The following is a 17131-nucleotide window of genomic DNA, read 5'->3' as shown; positions in this document are numbered from 1 at the left end:
GGGGAAGGGGCCTGGGGCAGAGCAGGCTGGGTTACCGACCACCCCAGTCCCAGGGAAGGTAGGGGCCCTGCCCCTAGGAGGCTGCAGCAGAGTGAAGAGGGGGGGGGCTGTATTGACCGACAAGCGTGTAGGGGCCACCTTTTCCCCCTGTTCTGCCGAGGAGGAGGTAGCCATTATTTGTCCCAGCCTGCCCCCCCCCCAATCTGGTTTCCTATTTGCAGTTACTTGAATAAAAAAAATATCCTTTTCTCGGGAAAAAAAAAGAATCACGGTCCCCATTGAGCCAATGACTTAGTTTCATGTGGAAAAGGTGGGGATAAAATTTCCCCCAAGAGGATAATTGCATTTTTCATGTAAAACTGAGATACCACTGGGGCCAGGAAGGATCTGTTCTTTCATATGACATTCTCTTTTGACAAACAAAGCTTTCTGAGCCTTTCCCACTTTGTTAGTCATTGAGTCTGAATTAACCCACACAAAAATGGGATGTCAAGTCACAGAGTCATAAGACCTCCATGGGCAAGATATTAAATTTTGAAAACTCAGCAGAAAGCTAATAGCTGCTTTTCCAAAGGCGTACATTTAGTAGACATGTCAGGGAGGCCACAGTTTAAAACCCCAAGGACTGTCTCCACATGGAGGCTACCTCTCTTTACAAGTGGCAGTGAGATTTGTCCTACTACTACTTCTCTCCTGAGCTCTTCCCAAATTGGGATAACTTCCTTTGGCTCTTATATGACAACGAAGTGCCAGCATATAACACATCAATCTATACAAGCAAAAAACAATACTTTGAATTGGCCAAAGGACCCCACTTGACAGATCTTGTTAGCTTATCTCCTCCATTGTGACTGCTGCACAAAATCCATCAGTGGGATCCTGGCACCCTTTCTTTCCTGCATCTATATGGGTGGGAGACTGAGCTCTCATTTGTCACAGAGTCAGCCGTAGAAGATGGAGTCCTTCTTCTCTCTGATGTTCCCCAGCATACTCAGGAAATAGCTGAGGCTGGAGTCTAGTGAAAGTGACTGAATGAGGGAACAGGGCTGGAGATAGATGGAAAGAGAGAGAGAAAGAAAGAGGGAGAGAGAGAGAGAGAGAAAGAGAGAGAGAGAGAGAGAGAGAGAGAGAGAGAGACAATGCCAGTAAGCAGGGCACATTTATTCTCAGTGCCGGTAAGCAAGGTACTTCTGGTTTTGAGTGACTATATCATGGCTCAACCAAATGAATTTCTTTTTCTTTTTTATTTGAGAGAGAGAGAGAGAGAGAGAGAGAGAGAACAAGTTGGGGAGAGGAGCAGAGGGAGAGAGAGAAAACAATCTTAAGCAGGTTCCACACTCAGTGTGGATCCTGAATAGGGGCTGGATCCTGTGATTCTGGGATCATGACCTGAGCTAAAATCAAGAGTCAGAGGCTCAACCTACTGAGCCACACAGGCGCCCCTCAACCAAGTGAATTTCTAACACTTTTGTTCCACCCATAGCTCTAAATTAGAGACTTCTTCACTCTTCCTCCTCCTGCCTGGAGGAGTGCGAACAAAAACAAGTGCTTGATTGAGACAACTTGTTTCTTTCCTACATACTGGCGCTCAGGCTCCAGGAAAGGTAAGACAGTAGTGGACCCTTACTCTCTCATCTCGCCCACCACTTGGGTGAGAGCATTTGCTTCTAGACCCTGGGGAGGCTTTTCAGATCCCCTAACTCAGTCCACAAACAACACTTTCCTCTTCCAGAAAGCCATGTCTCTGTCAGCATTCTATTTTTGTCACCAAAACTGTCACAAACCTTGAAGGATCTGAGATTTTACTCCTCTGACAAGTTAACAAGTTAGCCTGCTACAGTTCCACAGATGCTGGCAGAAAACACACAATTCCTGAGGTACAGACAAAGGACTTCATTACTCATGACACAGTAGACAGACAAAGCTTCATGTCTACATTGGCTCCTTTGTCCCCAAAGTCCCAGAGGGCCCAGGTGGATGCGGCACACACAGTGGATTTGTGTCACAGCCGAGAAGTCCTGCATTTAGGAAACCTCAGTCCTTTACAGGGGCTATTAGCAAATCGGCCCAACCTTTGCACAGAAAAGACACATAATCTCTAATTTCCCAGGCTGTTTTCTATGCAAATGTCCCTAAAAAGATAGTTCAGGACATAGACTTGAAAACTGGATGTGCAGAAACATGATACTCCCATGGAAAACTGTCTTCCAACATATTTTTACCTGATGTTACATGTTTAAGAAGTCAGTCTCCACCACAGTCCAGTAGTTAATCAGTCCATTAGCTATTTCCCAGAAGGCCAAAAAACATTTGACAAAGATGAAATGGCTTTGTTCCAAAACCCTAAAGAATTCTGCTGTGATTCCTTCTGTATGTGCTTTTTGAGAGCCCCATCTAATCTGCCTTAGATGCTGACATAGGCAGAGTAATCCCCAAAAAGATACTCACATCCTAATCCCTAGAACCTGTGAATATTAATCTTTATGGCAAATGGGAATTAAGGTTGCAGATGGAATCAAGATTGCTTATCAGCTGACCTCCGTACCCACGTTTCCTGCTTCTTTAGTGTCTGATCTTTGCAGGGCATTGTGGCATAAAAGAAAAAATAGAGGCTTTGGATCAGACAAAATAGGGTTTAGAATTCTGATCCTATAGCTTGGACAGGTTATTAAGCCAAAATCTCAACTTACTTGTGAGTATAATAAGGATGAGAAGAACTACATTATGGAAATGTGATATTTAAATGAGATAATATCACCAGAGAAGATACTCAAGAGATGTTAATTTCCAATGCCTTACTGTTTTTTTCCCCCCAATGTCTTATGTTTAGCGAGTACTAGGTAATCAAGGTACCTTAACTCAGATAACATACTACATGTATTAGTTCGGTAGGTCCAATGTAACAGGGTACCACAAACTAAGTGGCTATATCAAGAGAAATGTATTGTCTCACAGTTTGAGAGGCTAAAAGTCCAAAATCACAGCATCAGCAGAGTTGGTTCCTTCTGAAGACTGTGTGGAGGATCTGTTCCATGCCTCTTGCCCATCTTCTAGTGATTTTCTGGCAATCTGTGTCATTCCTTGGCTTATAAAAGCATCATCCCAACCTCTGCCTTCATCTACAACTGTTATTCTCATGTGTATGTCTGTATACAATGTTCCCTTTTTGATAACAGCATCAGTCACATTGGAGTAGGGCCTACCCTACTCCACTATGACTTCATCTTAATAATTACATCTATAATAATCCTAATTCCAAAAAAGGTCACATTTGGAGATACTGGGAGGTTAGAACTCCAAATGTATGAATTGTGAGAGGACACTTTTCAATCCACAATGGTATTCTAAGCCATCTCCACTACCAACAGCTTTTTGTAAAACTAGGAATTTAATGTTAATAATTGTCAATCCTGATATCATTTTCTTCTACTAAAGAGTGCAGGTTTGTCAGATTGTCAGGTAATAATGTCTACTGTAATAATCTACACAAAACATTTAATGAAAGCAATTACTGAAACATTTCTTTGGTTAAACATCATATAATTGTCTTCCCACAACATGGCACTATAACCAGAGAAGGTCAAATTATTGTGAATGAAAGAACCTCTGTAATTCAGGAAGCTTTACTATTTATTATTATCAGACTAAGTCAAACTACTTTGTTTGATTTTCATATTATCATACCATATTTTTCATGGGCTCTGATTAACAGTGATAAATAGTACACACATTATGTATTGATTACCACTTTTAAAGCCACTTTGTACGCAGCCTCCCTTTAAGATTAGTATTGGAGTGGCACCTGGGTGGCTCAGTGAGTTAAGCGTTGGACTTAGGCTCAGGTCATGATCTTGCAGTTCACGGGTTTGATCACCACGTGGGGCTATGTGCTGACAGCTGGGAGCCTGGAGCCTGCTTTGGATTCTGTGTCTCCCTCTCTCTCTGCCCCTCCCCCACTCATATTCTCTCTCTCTCTCTCTCTCTCTCTCTCTCAAAAACAAATTAACTTTAAAAAATTAAAAAAAAAACACGTTAGTATTGGAGAGAGCACAGCCTTGGGTTTGAAGAGAACTCTGGCAAGAATGGTGTTCTAGGGATCCCTACAGCCAGTGTAGGATCCATATGATTCTGTCTCTCACTTCTTTTTTGCCTTAGTCATTTGTTTAAAAAATGCATTAGGAAACTACTATGTGTAAAACACAATGCTGTACTAAGTGCTAGAAAGCCTTACTACTAAGGACCTCACAGTTAAGTAAGGGGAAACACAGTCATAAATCAATAATCAAAATATAATGTGGTACTTCCATCTCTGATCAAAATAAAGTAACAGGAATTTAGCCTCCTGCTGAAATAATTCTAAAAGGCACAAATCTATAAATCAATGATTATTAAGACATTAGACATCAAGTAACAAAAGACAGTGATCCCTGAGACATGAGCAATAAACTAGGTAAGCCGTAAGATTGCCCAGCTTGGGGCACCTTGGTTGCTCAGTCAGTTAAGCTTCCAGCTTTTGATCTCAGCTCAGGTCTTGATCTCAGGGTCCTGTGCTAAAGACTAGTATTGTGTTTTCTGCTGGGTTCCTCACTGGGTGTGGAACCTACTTCCAGAAAAAAAACAAAAACAAACAAAAAACAACAAAAAGAAAGATTGCCCAGCTTACTGCCTGGAGAGAGTTTCCAGGCCATGGTGCAGAGAAGAGGAACCCAGCTGGAGCTCAGTGGATCCTTTGAAGTGAGGAGGGGGAGCTGAGAGTTCTCATGGTAGACTACAGGAAAGAAGAATCCTATACAGAGAGAGCGCTGGAGACCCAAAACAGTCCCCCCTCCAATCTTTAGCTGAGGACTGATCATCACTGTTAAATGAGGGAACTATCGAAGGTCAAGGAAAGAACAACCTGAAACGATGAGAAGGAATAACACTTGAAGCTCACATAGGTCTGAGAATAATATGTTTTCCCAGCAGCCAGAGTGGAAAACCTCATAATTCACACAGCATCAGGCTAACTACTCGTAGTGGACCAAAATTAGCCCTAGACTAAAGATTGCTCTGGTCTAGCTTAACAAAGCTTAAAACTAAGTCCCAAAAGGGTCAAAATCTTTCCAAGTAATTTAATTGTATCTCAGAACAAAGCTCAAGAATATTTATAGCAATACAAAAATATCCATACCTAACAAGATTAAATTCACAATGTCTGGCTTCCAGTCAAATATTATCAGGCATGCAAAGAAGCCAGAAAGTATGACCCATAGGAGAAAAATAATATGAATTGGGTTGAGATATCAGGGATATTCATAAGAAATTATGGGAGTACAGAGGAAAGGACAACGGACTCTGCTTGGTTAATACGGGTGAGGTAGGCTTCCCGGTGGAGGAGAGAGCAAATGTGAAAATTAAAGAATGAGCAGGTGTTATCCCGCTGAAGACAAAAAGCATTTGTGACAGAGGCCACTGATGTGCCACAGCCTAGAGGCATGAAATTACAGATTTTCTATGACCAAACAACATATAAGTGGGTCAGTGTGGCTAAAGGCAGGGAGAGGCAAGAGAAGATTCAGGAGAGCTGTGTGCAAATCTGGACTTAGGGTGCATCCTGTTTGGCAAACTTTTTCTGTCAAGGTCCAGACAGTAAATATTTTAGGCTTTACAGATCACACAGAGTCTTACTGCACACTCTTTTTTTGTGACCCCTGGGCCATAAATTGTAGATCCCTGCAGTAGATGACGGGGCAGGATTGAATGTTTTTCAAAAGAGAAAGAGTTATTAGGTTTGTATTTCAGAGAGATCATTTTGCCAGAAGTGTGGGAAATGCATGTGAGGGGGTAAGGTAGGGACGCTGTTGACAGAACTATTGTGTTAGCTGAGTGGAGAGATAATAGGGAGGGTAGGGGCCCCGGCTTTATGAGCCCGAAACACTGAAGTGAAGTCTGGGTCGCATTATAGATTTGGAAGTTACCAGCGTATATCTCAGTTTAAATCGCAAGGATGAATAAGATCATGCCAGAAGAGCAGGCTGAGGGAGGAGAAATTTTATTGAAAGACTAATATGTGCTAGACACATTTACTTGTTAATTCATTCATCCTTAATATTACCCCATATAGATTTTACTACTCCCATTTTACAGATGATGAACCTGAAGCTCTGAGGTGTTAGGCAGCTTACTCAGAGCTACTAGGTAGGAAGAAAGACAGAATATAAAACCAGTCCATTTGGTTCTAAAGCTCTTATTCTGTTCTCCATTGCACACTACACTTGGCTTTTCTTAGGACATCATGCTGGAGGCCTTCAGCTGCCACTGTGGTCTCTGGTCACACTGCTCCCTCCTCACTGCATACGTGTCACAGCACTTTCTCTTCAAACTATTCGCCAGTGGTCCAGGTACCCAAGAGCTGGCCACAGTGTTCACAAAGGAAAGGGACCCTGTGTGGCTGTGGCCAAGCGCCTATGGCGTGGCACTTTCCAAGAGAACACACCTTCTCTCTCCGCAACTAACTATGGCTCCAAGCCCTTAAATTTAAACCAACCCCACTGCCCTAACCACTAATCCCTTAAAACTTAAAAATTCAGATAGTTCATACGCACAAAATTCACATGATCCCTGAGACACTCTCCTGTAGTGAGGAATTTCTAAAAGTCAGTGCTAGCACTGCAACTGTTCACAAAGAGAAACTGGCCAATATTCATAATTCTTCAAACATATGGTAAGGCAGAGCATATTTTAAATATCAAGAACATTTACTCGAGACCTTCCCAAATGGTTTCAAAATTTTATTTGGGGTTTGGACATGGATCAAAACATGTATTTACCTGACAGAGCATGGCCGGCCCAAGCCTTCCGGGGTGCGTATGTTTTTCATGCCATGATATTAAATATACGTATTAATTAAATTTTCCCTCCAGTCTTGCACCAGGACTGGGAACGGCTTTGAGAGCTAGGCAGTACTTCGCTAAAGTAACTAACATACTTCTCTTCACACGAGTTTCCCCTTTTTATTTGTTCAGCATTAAAAACAAACAGTGAGCATATGGAAGGATAACAGGGAGTGCTGAAAACTTTGAAAAATATTTTATGCAGGTTTAATTTTGGTTACACAGGACTTAATGTTTTGAAGGATTTAGCGCAAATTTCTCATTCCCAGGGAATTTGCCGATATGAAAAACAGAATCGCGTTTGCCCTTGAACGCACGGGAGCTTTGGGAAGAAGGAGGCAGAGCACTGTGGACTGTAGCACAGATCCATTTCACTCACTGGAGGCTGAGAACCTCAGACGAGGGCGTGCGTCACGGCCTCATACCAATACTCTAAGAAAACTCGAAAAGACCCCACGTCTTTCATTTTTCCAACATTTTACTCTCATTCGAGCAGATCCGTTCTTTTAAAACTAGAAGTTGCATAAAAATACCGCAGAGAAATGCTTTTTTAATTTATTGGATTGAATCTTTATGCCCAAAATCTTCAGGACCACGAATCATGAAACAATGACTTTATATAAATGAGATGGGACTAGGACATCAGCTTAACCACAGAATATTTGCAATGCCTCGGTTGCTTTAAAAGGACTCAGGTCTAATTTTCTGAATTCCTGGCTTCTCCCCATCCCTGTTTCCCCCATATGTCCTCCACAGTTTCTTTCACATCATCTCTTTGTTTCCACTGAGCTATCTTTCTCTGCCCAAAGCATCTAAAATTCCACTTTTCATGAGAAATCTACTTTGATTACAGGGCAGGAGGGGGTAGACAGAGATGGAAAAATGAAAATGTTCTCTCCTTTTTCTAGCAGAGTCACAAACATCTGACCATTCTTTGGCTTTAATTTCAAATAAAATGAAATGTAAATCATCCTTAGACAAACACCTTATTATGCCTTGTTACACCTCTTCATACTTTTCTAGGAATGTGGCTTATTGATAAATATTTCTGTAATATTAAATCCATGGACGAATTCATTCCTTTTCATTAAAGGATCCCAAAGAGAGCGAGGTTTTCTTCTATATGAAGTAAAATTATATTTGTTACATGTGGATACATATATTCGTATATAAATGTGTGTGTATATATATAAACATATTTATTATTTTCTTGGTTTTAAATGCAACACTTAAAAAATCCCTTTTTTAACAGCAAAAATAATAACATATTTTGTCTTTAGAACTGTATTGTTTCTGTGAAACATGAGATCTCTTGTGGATTTGTAAGCTTTGAGAAATATGAATATAATAAAAGAGGCCAATGTCACTGACATATCGTGAACACCCACCACTTGTTTTTTAAATAGTAAATGCAAAACACATTCTAATTAGTAGCTCTAATCCTGTTACTTGAAAGATTTATCATGTTGACTCTATTGCAAGTGTACCACCTTATAGATCAGAAATTTCTAGTGAAGTGAAGATTTGCTTTACAAATAAAAGAAGATATGGCTGCATATAAATCTGGGTGTGTGCATAATTGAAAGAGCTATAGACACAAAAATGGGGAGGGAACGAGCAATTCCTGGAATTGATGCCCATTGAATCCCTGCCCATTTCTAAAAAAGAACCTTGAAAAAAAACATATCCTGGCAAAATATTGGTTTCCATTACTTTTCATTTTCTCTTGCCAGGATCAGAACCAGATGTTCTGTAATATAGCAAAGTCTGTTCTATTGGCATTTTTGGTTGTATTAACTTCAGGAACTACTGGAAATTTTATGTGAGAAGATTCACAGGTGATTAGCATCCAAATTTCCTGAGACTTCAGAGGTTTTGATGGGGTTGGAGAAGAGATGGCATACAGTGAAAGTGTCCAAATATCCTGTGTTCTCTTCTTGATATGCTCATATTCATAATGAAATACATATGCTCATGTAACTTATCTTACAACATATGGTACAATATAATTGAAGAAACTCTATGCAATTATTTCACCCCTCCAAAAAAAGAAAACAGTTCTACATTACTAATAAAAACTAGTCAAGGCTTGGAGTGTCTGCTAGAGATACAGATTTTAAATATAGCCTACCCAAATATCCCACAAGTTTAAGTGAAAATAAGAATGGAACATTGTACAACTAGGTTGCAATTTGGGGTACTGTCATTTACTCTTTTTCCCCTCTCTCACTTCTAACCTACTATAAACTGACCTAAGTGATTTCAAAACTGACAGCTCAACCATGTAGAGCTTGAAGTTATGTGGCAAATCGTACTTAAAATAAGATCTATGATTTTCATCCTCTGCAAATTTTGTTAAATCAGTTAATGGGCGGGGGCGGGGGGTATCTCTTAAAATACAATGCCATATTTAAAAGCATTCCTCCCACTCTCCCCACATATGCTACATTTGAAGAGCTGGTCAAAGTGCTTGCATTTAAGAGCGTTTCTAGTACTAAATTCTGGCCGTAGTACCATAGTTTGTCTGTCATGAGAAGCTTGCCACCCCTGGAGGTTCTATCATTATGGCCAACCTAGTTGACATAGCATTGACCATGTGAGTGAGTTTCAGTTGGGTATGCTTCTGTTTTTAATTTTACAATGGCTATTAGGTGAGGCAGTGAAAAGCATGGGCATTGGTAAGGTAAAACAGCATAATATAGATGATAATATTTTGCTTTGGTGAAATATTCTTTCTGAAGAAGCTCCCAATTCTTCATTTGATTTACTGCCTCAGTGGTGGTGTGGAAACAAATGTGATGAGACTGAGCAGGCCTCTATAAGAGTGGGAGGGAACGTGGTCACGGAAGTGTCAAACTTTCTATCTCCACCCCATCCCACACACATGCACACACAAAAAAGGCTTTATGATAGAATTTCAAGCATAATATTTCATATCCTGTGGGAAGAACAAGGATCAGAAAGGTTATCAATAAAACCAGCCAGGCTATGACCAGATGTTCACAGAATCCCTAATCACAAGGCTACCGGGCTGAGCTGGAATCCTGACATTTCCAAAGGTCCCTTTAGTAGTGTTTCTGTGGATGAGTTGACTAAAAATATTAGGCCACACTTTCCCCAAACATATTACAACCATGATCTATCAAAAGACTAAGGAATGCAAATTCTCCTTATATAGATTTTTTCCATGATATATTCCAGTGAACAATACCTTAGCTACTAGTTGAAGCTTTAGCAGGAATTACTTGATAACCCACTGAAAGAAAAAGGGAAACACACACGTGAGACTCTGGGGGCTGGAGCAATGGAATTTAGGACACAGGATCATAGGATGGAAAAAGAGCCGATGAGGTACAGGGTAAGGTGTCAATGATAGGTCTCAGTCTTTTTCACAATTTTCCCTCAAATTGGCTTTGACAATGAGAGTCAAAATTACAACAGATACTGTTCTAGCTTGACAGTGTTGTGGACATTACTTTCTTTTTCTCCATCCACACTGCCCAGAGATGGATTTAACTGTGTATTATCATTCTAATTCCTAAAATGGTAAATCACTTTGGAAAGAAGTTGGCTCCCTTCCAAAAGGTGGGTTTTGGAATCTCTGGAAGCATCAAAAGACATTTTTCTTAGAAGTTTGGCAAAGTGCCCCATTGCCTGGAGAAAGGGTTTGTTATCATATTTGCCAGAGTATAATATATAATTACCCCCTTTGAACTAATATGCTTCAAGCTGATCCCAGATAGCTAATCAGAGTTGATCTCAGTTACTATCCCCCACTTCCCAAATAAAAGTAACTATCAGGCCTTGATACCAAGGGACTTATGGGTAGCTTTCTGGACTACGTGACATGCCTCTGGGCCAATGAAAGCATGTATAAAAAGACCTGGCCTAGAGAAAAGCAGGAGGGCAATACTTAAATGTGAAAATTTAAACTGAAATATTTCAAATGCTGGTGTGTCTTATAGTCAACAGAAAAGATGATCAGACCATTTGTGTTCTGAAGGCCTAAAAGAAAATTAGTCCATCCTCTGTAGGTGTGAGCCCTACAAAGGGAAGGTAGTGGTGGTTCTGGTTCAGAAAAACTGTAAACACTGTAACAAATCATGTCCTCATGCTAACTGGCCACCCTGGCAGACAGTTGGGCTTAGGATATAAAGAGTTGAGCACTAACTATTGAAACCTATGAGCTGCCCAAGATGAGTCAAGTGATTATAATTATCCTCCCTCCCTGTGGAACTACTGCAGAGGGCCTAACTATGTGGATTAGGGGAGCATCATCACTGGGCAGACTGGTATCAGCTGTCAAAGGTGATGCCACATGATAACACAAAGCAAGAGCAGCAGCGGTCCAGTGAGACTACGTTCCCCCCTCCCCACTGCTTTGTACTGCATCTGCCCTGAGGTTAACAGATCTACTGGAAGAGAGAAACAGATACTTTCCGCCTGATGCATTAAGTATGAGAGTAAATAATTGGAAAAATAAATATTATAAATAATTGGAAATTTATATTGACTATATTCATCAGAAACCCTCTCAGCACTCAGATTATAAAAGAGAAAATTTAGGTTTAGAGGAACAATGATCAGGGCTAGAGGTGTTGGTCTAAATGTTATGCAGCAATTTAGTCCCATGCAAGAAAGGAGAAGCCATTTCTGATGTCTCTTCCAGGGCTCTATTCATTACACCAGGCAACATTTGCTGAAGTCCCACAGCCTTGCTACTGCCCTTTGATGATTGCCTACTTAATTCACTTATCGCACATTCATCCACTTATTCAATCAACAAATATTTACTGAACAACTGTTATGTGCCAAACACTCTCCTAAATGCCAGGAAAGCAGAAGGGAAAAATACAAATTCCCTATCCTTGTAGAGCTTTTTTTTAAGTTTATTTATTTTAAGAGAAAGAGAAAGCACGAGTAGGGGAGGTGCAGAGAGAGAAAGAGAGAGAGAATCTCAAGCAGGCTTTACACTATCAGCGCAGTCTGACATGGGGCTCAATCTTATGAACCATGAGATCGTGACCGGAGTCCAAATCAAGAGTCAGATGCTTAACAACCTGAGCCACCCAGGTGCCACTGTAGAGCTCTATTTTAATGAATTTTTTTAAAATTTATTTTCACATTCAGAGAAATAAAAACCTGTGACAAATAGAAGATCTCAAAACCTCAAAATCATCCTCAACAACTGCACATAGTCAATGAATTCCAACTCCTGGACATTGTTTGATTAAATACTCCACCCCTATGTATCAATAGACTCATCATGACTTACAGTGGATTAGAGATCATTTATGGACTAACAGTCAGGTAAAGGTTAACTAAGCAAAATTAATGTGGGCAAATCTTGTTTTTAGTACTCATCATTTGTCTTCTCTATGCTCTGATTTTTTTCTCCAACAGTGGCATCATCTTTTTACCCTGGTGATATAGCCTCGCTCCCCAATCTTTCCCTTTCTACTTTTTCTCATACCTACATTCCCTTAAGACCAAGATGTAAATACATGGTGATGGCTTTAGGTGCTTTAACCCAGGTGCTTTAGCAGAAATCAGAATTAGGATGAACAAATCCCTAGAAGAATTTAAATCCAACTAGTACTAAAGCTAGAAGGTCAAGCATTGATTGGCAGGGGGTAGAGCATAGGAAACCATTTCAACAGTATTTGATTTTTGTAGGCATCTCTGAGTCTCTAAGTTTGGGATCACAATCACTGATGCCATTTTGGCTATTATTATAATGATTTTTATTATGTTAAGTTATGAAATATAAACTTACATTAATAAGTTGGACATATTTTAAGATATTAATTCTTATAATATTTGCTATTGCTTATTAACAAATCATTAGTTGATACTTGCTCGTAGATTTAGAAATTATCAACAACATAGTCATGTAATTTTGCTATTCATGTAATTTTGCACAGCTCAAATACAGGACTCATAGGCATTACATTCTTCTAAAAAATCAAAACATGGACATAATTATATTGATCTTGGATTTGATCCTACATGTAGATCTTCACAAATTCCAACTTAAAAAAACCTAGAGACAATAAAAAAAGGAATGCTTATAAACATTAATACTAAAGAAAAGAAAATAAACATATGCCAGAAGAAAGGAATCCCAAGTGTAAGGCAGATGAAGTTTGATTTAGAAAATGCTTCTCCAGGCTTTGTCTTTGAGCGGACTACGTGAAAACAATTAATAAGATATATTGTATTTCCCATTACCTCAGAGCCCACAGCCTATGCCAACTCAAGCCTGCTCACAAGGTGCTACTTTTGAGAGAAAGACTGTCCCTTTCCTGTTTCTTCAATCTCAGAAATTTACGTGCATTCAGATTTAGAAAATTACAAAAGCCAAGAGAGTGATAAATTGACAATAAGCATGGTTTGCAGCTTAAGATGTATAGTTTCTATGACCAAAGTACATTAGGTCAAACAGAGATAAAAAGGAGCCCCAGGGCAGTGCCAGCTTAGTAGTGTAGCATTTCAAATGCTCCATTGGTTAGGAAATAATATATTAACGTCTGCTAAAAGTAAAGAATCAGGTAGGTGCTGTTCAACTTGAATCCCAGCTAAGAAAAATAATAAGATAATATCAGTCATCTCTCAGCCTCAGGTAACCCTCACTCATGTCATTAGTAAATATTAAGTCTGGAAACACATTGCCTCATTTGAGTAAAATCAAAGTAAAACAATACGCACACACACACACACACACATATATTATATATAACATATATAATATCTTTTTAAATATATAATATATAAAATATAATTTTATATAATACCTATTACATGTACCTATATATATATATTTTTAAAAGGTATTTAAATAATGGACTAATAAACAATGGACTAAGAAACTGAAATCTCAAAAAATAGATTTATATTGAAAATTAGAGGAGTGTCTGAGTGGCTCAGTCAGTTAAGCATCTGACTTCGGTTCAGGTCATGGTCTCATGTTTTGTGTGTTCAAGCCCCTCTTCTGGCTCTGTGCTGACAGCTCAGAGCCTGGAGCATACTTCAGATTCTGTGCCTCCCTCTCTCTCTGCCACTGCCCTGCTTGCCCTCTGTCTCTCTCTATCTCTCTCAAAAATAAATAAGCATTACAAATTTTTTCAAAAAAAAACAAAAATTAGAAAAAAAATTTCAAAAATAATTGGCACACTCAACAAAATTTAAGAAGATATAGCCACTATAATTCTATTAAAAGGTTGAGACAAAATCCAAAATAAAAAGTCAATAGGATGGACTACAAATAGATGTAAATAGAAAACAATTCCAGGAAACAAATATGCAATAACTGGAGGTATTAAAATATAGAAATGATAAATAAGAAAGTGTAATTTGTCATTTGACATCCATATTTGTAAATTACATATCAGAGAAGAAAGAAAGAAAGAAAGAAAGAAAGAAAGAAAGAAAGAGAAAAAAAAGTCTTACATCTCAGAACAAGAAGGTAAAAATGTTAAAAGCAAGTACTGAGAAAGTGAAAGACTTGAAAAACAGAGAAAGAGAATGTAAGTATAAGTACTCCACTTGAAGAAGAAGCAACAACCTTTGGTCACAATCAAAGACATAACTAGAGAAAATATTCTGAACTAAAAAAGACCCATGTTAGCAATTGTGTAGGTTGCCCACACTTAATGTTAAATGACTGGGAGAAACGAATGTCATTAAACATTTCCAGAAGAAATACAAAGATTGTGAAAATTTCTTCAAGCATTATGAATATATCACAATGGCATTTAGTTTTCCTTCATGATATTAATAAGGATAATGTAACTATAAGCAGAGAAACTTTTGTAGATTAAGATGATAAAAATTTCATTTTCATATTTGAAGAAAATATATTCTCAGGTATGCAAGAACATGGAAGATACAATGCCTTCTATGTAATTTGTAATTAAAGACTTTTGAAAAAACAGAGATAAGGTAAAATAAAAAATGAAAAACTTAAAAACATGCAATAAGTAATGAGAAAGCTAAACATAGATTCATTTTTAATAATTATTTTATACATGACTTTAAAATTAAATGTCACAATGTCAAAATTGTTCAGAAAGCAGTGAGTATAATGTGTAAATTTTAATGAATAACAATCTTATTCTAATACTGGTATATGCACACAAAGAGAAGTGCATGACTCTAAATTCAGATAAAAGCAAAATTGTGTTTCATTATGTATCTTAAAAAGAAATTAAAAATACCTTAAGAGACATTAAAAGTTATCATTTTTTATGTTAGATTGAATGGAAAATTACAGTTAATATTTTTATTAATATTAATAAACCGCTAACAGACACATAATTTATGCCTCTTAAAATAATAGAATTTTAAATAAATGCAGAAAAAACAATCTATTTACAAAGATAAACATAAATTAATCAGCAAAATTTAAAAATGTAGTGTATACGATGACAAAGTATGGTAAATGTCAATAATAATGATAAATATAGACCAATTGTATTTTGTATGAAAGAATAAAGATCTTTAGATGAGTTTGATAAATCAGAGGTAATGCATCTTAATGCTATGTGTTTAAGAGATTCACCTATTCTTAGTGAAATAAAAAGATTAAAAGTTAAAAAATCAGCAAGACATTATACAAATACATATATAAAATAAAAGGAGGTCATAAAGAATAATTGAAAGAAAATACTAAAACAAAGACTATTTCATTAAACTGCAAAGTGAAGACAGAACTGCTAAATATGTGAATTAGCTCAACAAGAAATATACAGGTATAGGAATAACAGTATAAAACTATATGTCATGAAAGACACACTATTAGAAATGTCTACCATATCCCGGAAGAAAGGCTCAATAATGTATTTTCATTATCAAACTCTCATATCAAACTCTCAAAATTAATTTTTGTATTTAATAAATGTATCAGTTAAAATTCCCAATTCTTGAAACTTAAAATTACTCCATCATTCATCAATAAGCAGAACAGTATATATTTTTTAGGAAAGATAACTAATGAAGCAAGACTTAACTAAATATTAAAAGATACTAAAAACAACTATATTGAAAATAGAATAAAAATAAAACAGGACAGATTAGTTAAAAAGAAGATAAATTTTGTAAAACATCCCATCAAAGGTCCATATTATATACTAAATATATATAAAATGGTATTTTAAGTTAGCAGATAATAAATGGATTTTTTAACTAATGAATCTAAGATAATTGGTTAAGTATTTTAAGTAAATCCATATTAATTATAGTTGAGTAACAAAATAGGTAAAATGGACTTCCAGGGAAGTTGGAAGAGCAGGAAGATGCTAAACTCGCCCTATCCCATGAATACACCTAGATAACACCTATGTCCAACCCAGAAAATGACCCTAAGAATGGCAGAACAGACTCTCCACAGCTAAATGCAGAGAAAAAGCCATATTGAGGAGGGTAGAAAGGGTGGAGACGTGGTCCTGAGCTTAATGGGCTCTTGGACTGTCCCTGGGAGGGAGGAAGGTCTTGGGGGGTAGAGAAGGTGCTTGCCAAGCACCCCAGGAACAGGGACCCCACACAGGGAAAATGAATCCTCGTAACATTCAGCTTTGAAAACCAAAGGGGCCTAATTTTGTATGTTCTTAGAATCAGCAGGGCTTAACACCTAGAACTTTAATAATCAGCAGGTTCAGGGTGCCTGGCAGCCTCAGTCAGAAAAGCATGTGACTCTTGATCTCAGGGATGTGAGGTCAAGCCCCACATTGGGTGTAGAGATAACAAAAAAATTAAATTAAAAAAAAATCAGCAGGCTCAGCTCTGAGACAGCCAGGATGGCAAAAGGAAAATGAGTGCCTGCCCTTAAAGGGTCAGCATGACAAACAGTGATGCAGAGATACAACATAGAAGCAGCAGTTTGAAAATTGCTCGGGGTATATGGAAAAAAGACTTATTTAGTAATCCATAGCATATGCTAGAAGGAGAGGGATCGTTAGATTTCTCAGGAAACAAAGGATCTGGAGGGTGCCATTTACTCTCCATCCCCCAACCTAGACACAGAGACACCTGTGGGAATCAACACAATACCAGCACTCTCCAACTAACTTGCTGACAATACCCCCCATTCTCCTGTGAACACACGCCCTCTAGCCCTGTGACAGCAGTGTTCTAAAGTGGCTCCAGGTCCCCTCCTACAACAGACCTGTGAAAACCTTGATAATACCACATGCCCCAATCCCATATTCACCTGTGGACCTCCCCTTCCAATCCGCCCTGGGCAGAAGTCCATCCGAAGTGGT

Source organism: Panthera uncia, chromosome B4, assembly GCF_023721935.1.
Source record: "Panthera uncia isolate 11264 chromosome B4, Puncia_PCG_1.0, whole genome shotgun sequence".
NCBI lineage: Eukaryota > Metazoa > Chordata > Mammalia > Carnivora > Felidae > Panthera > Panthera uncia.
The sequence above is the reverse complement of the archived record's forward strand: the minus strand, read 5'-3'. Positions refer to the sequence as shown.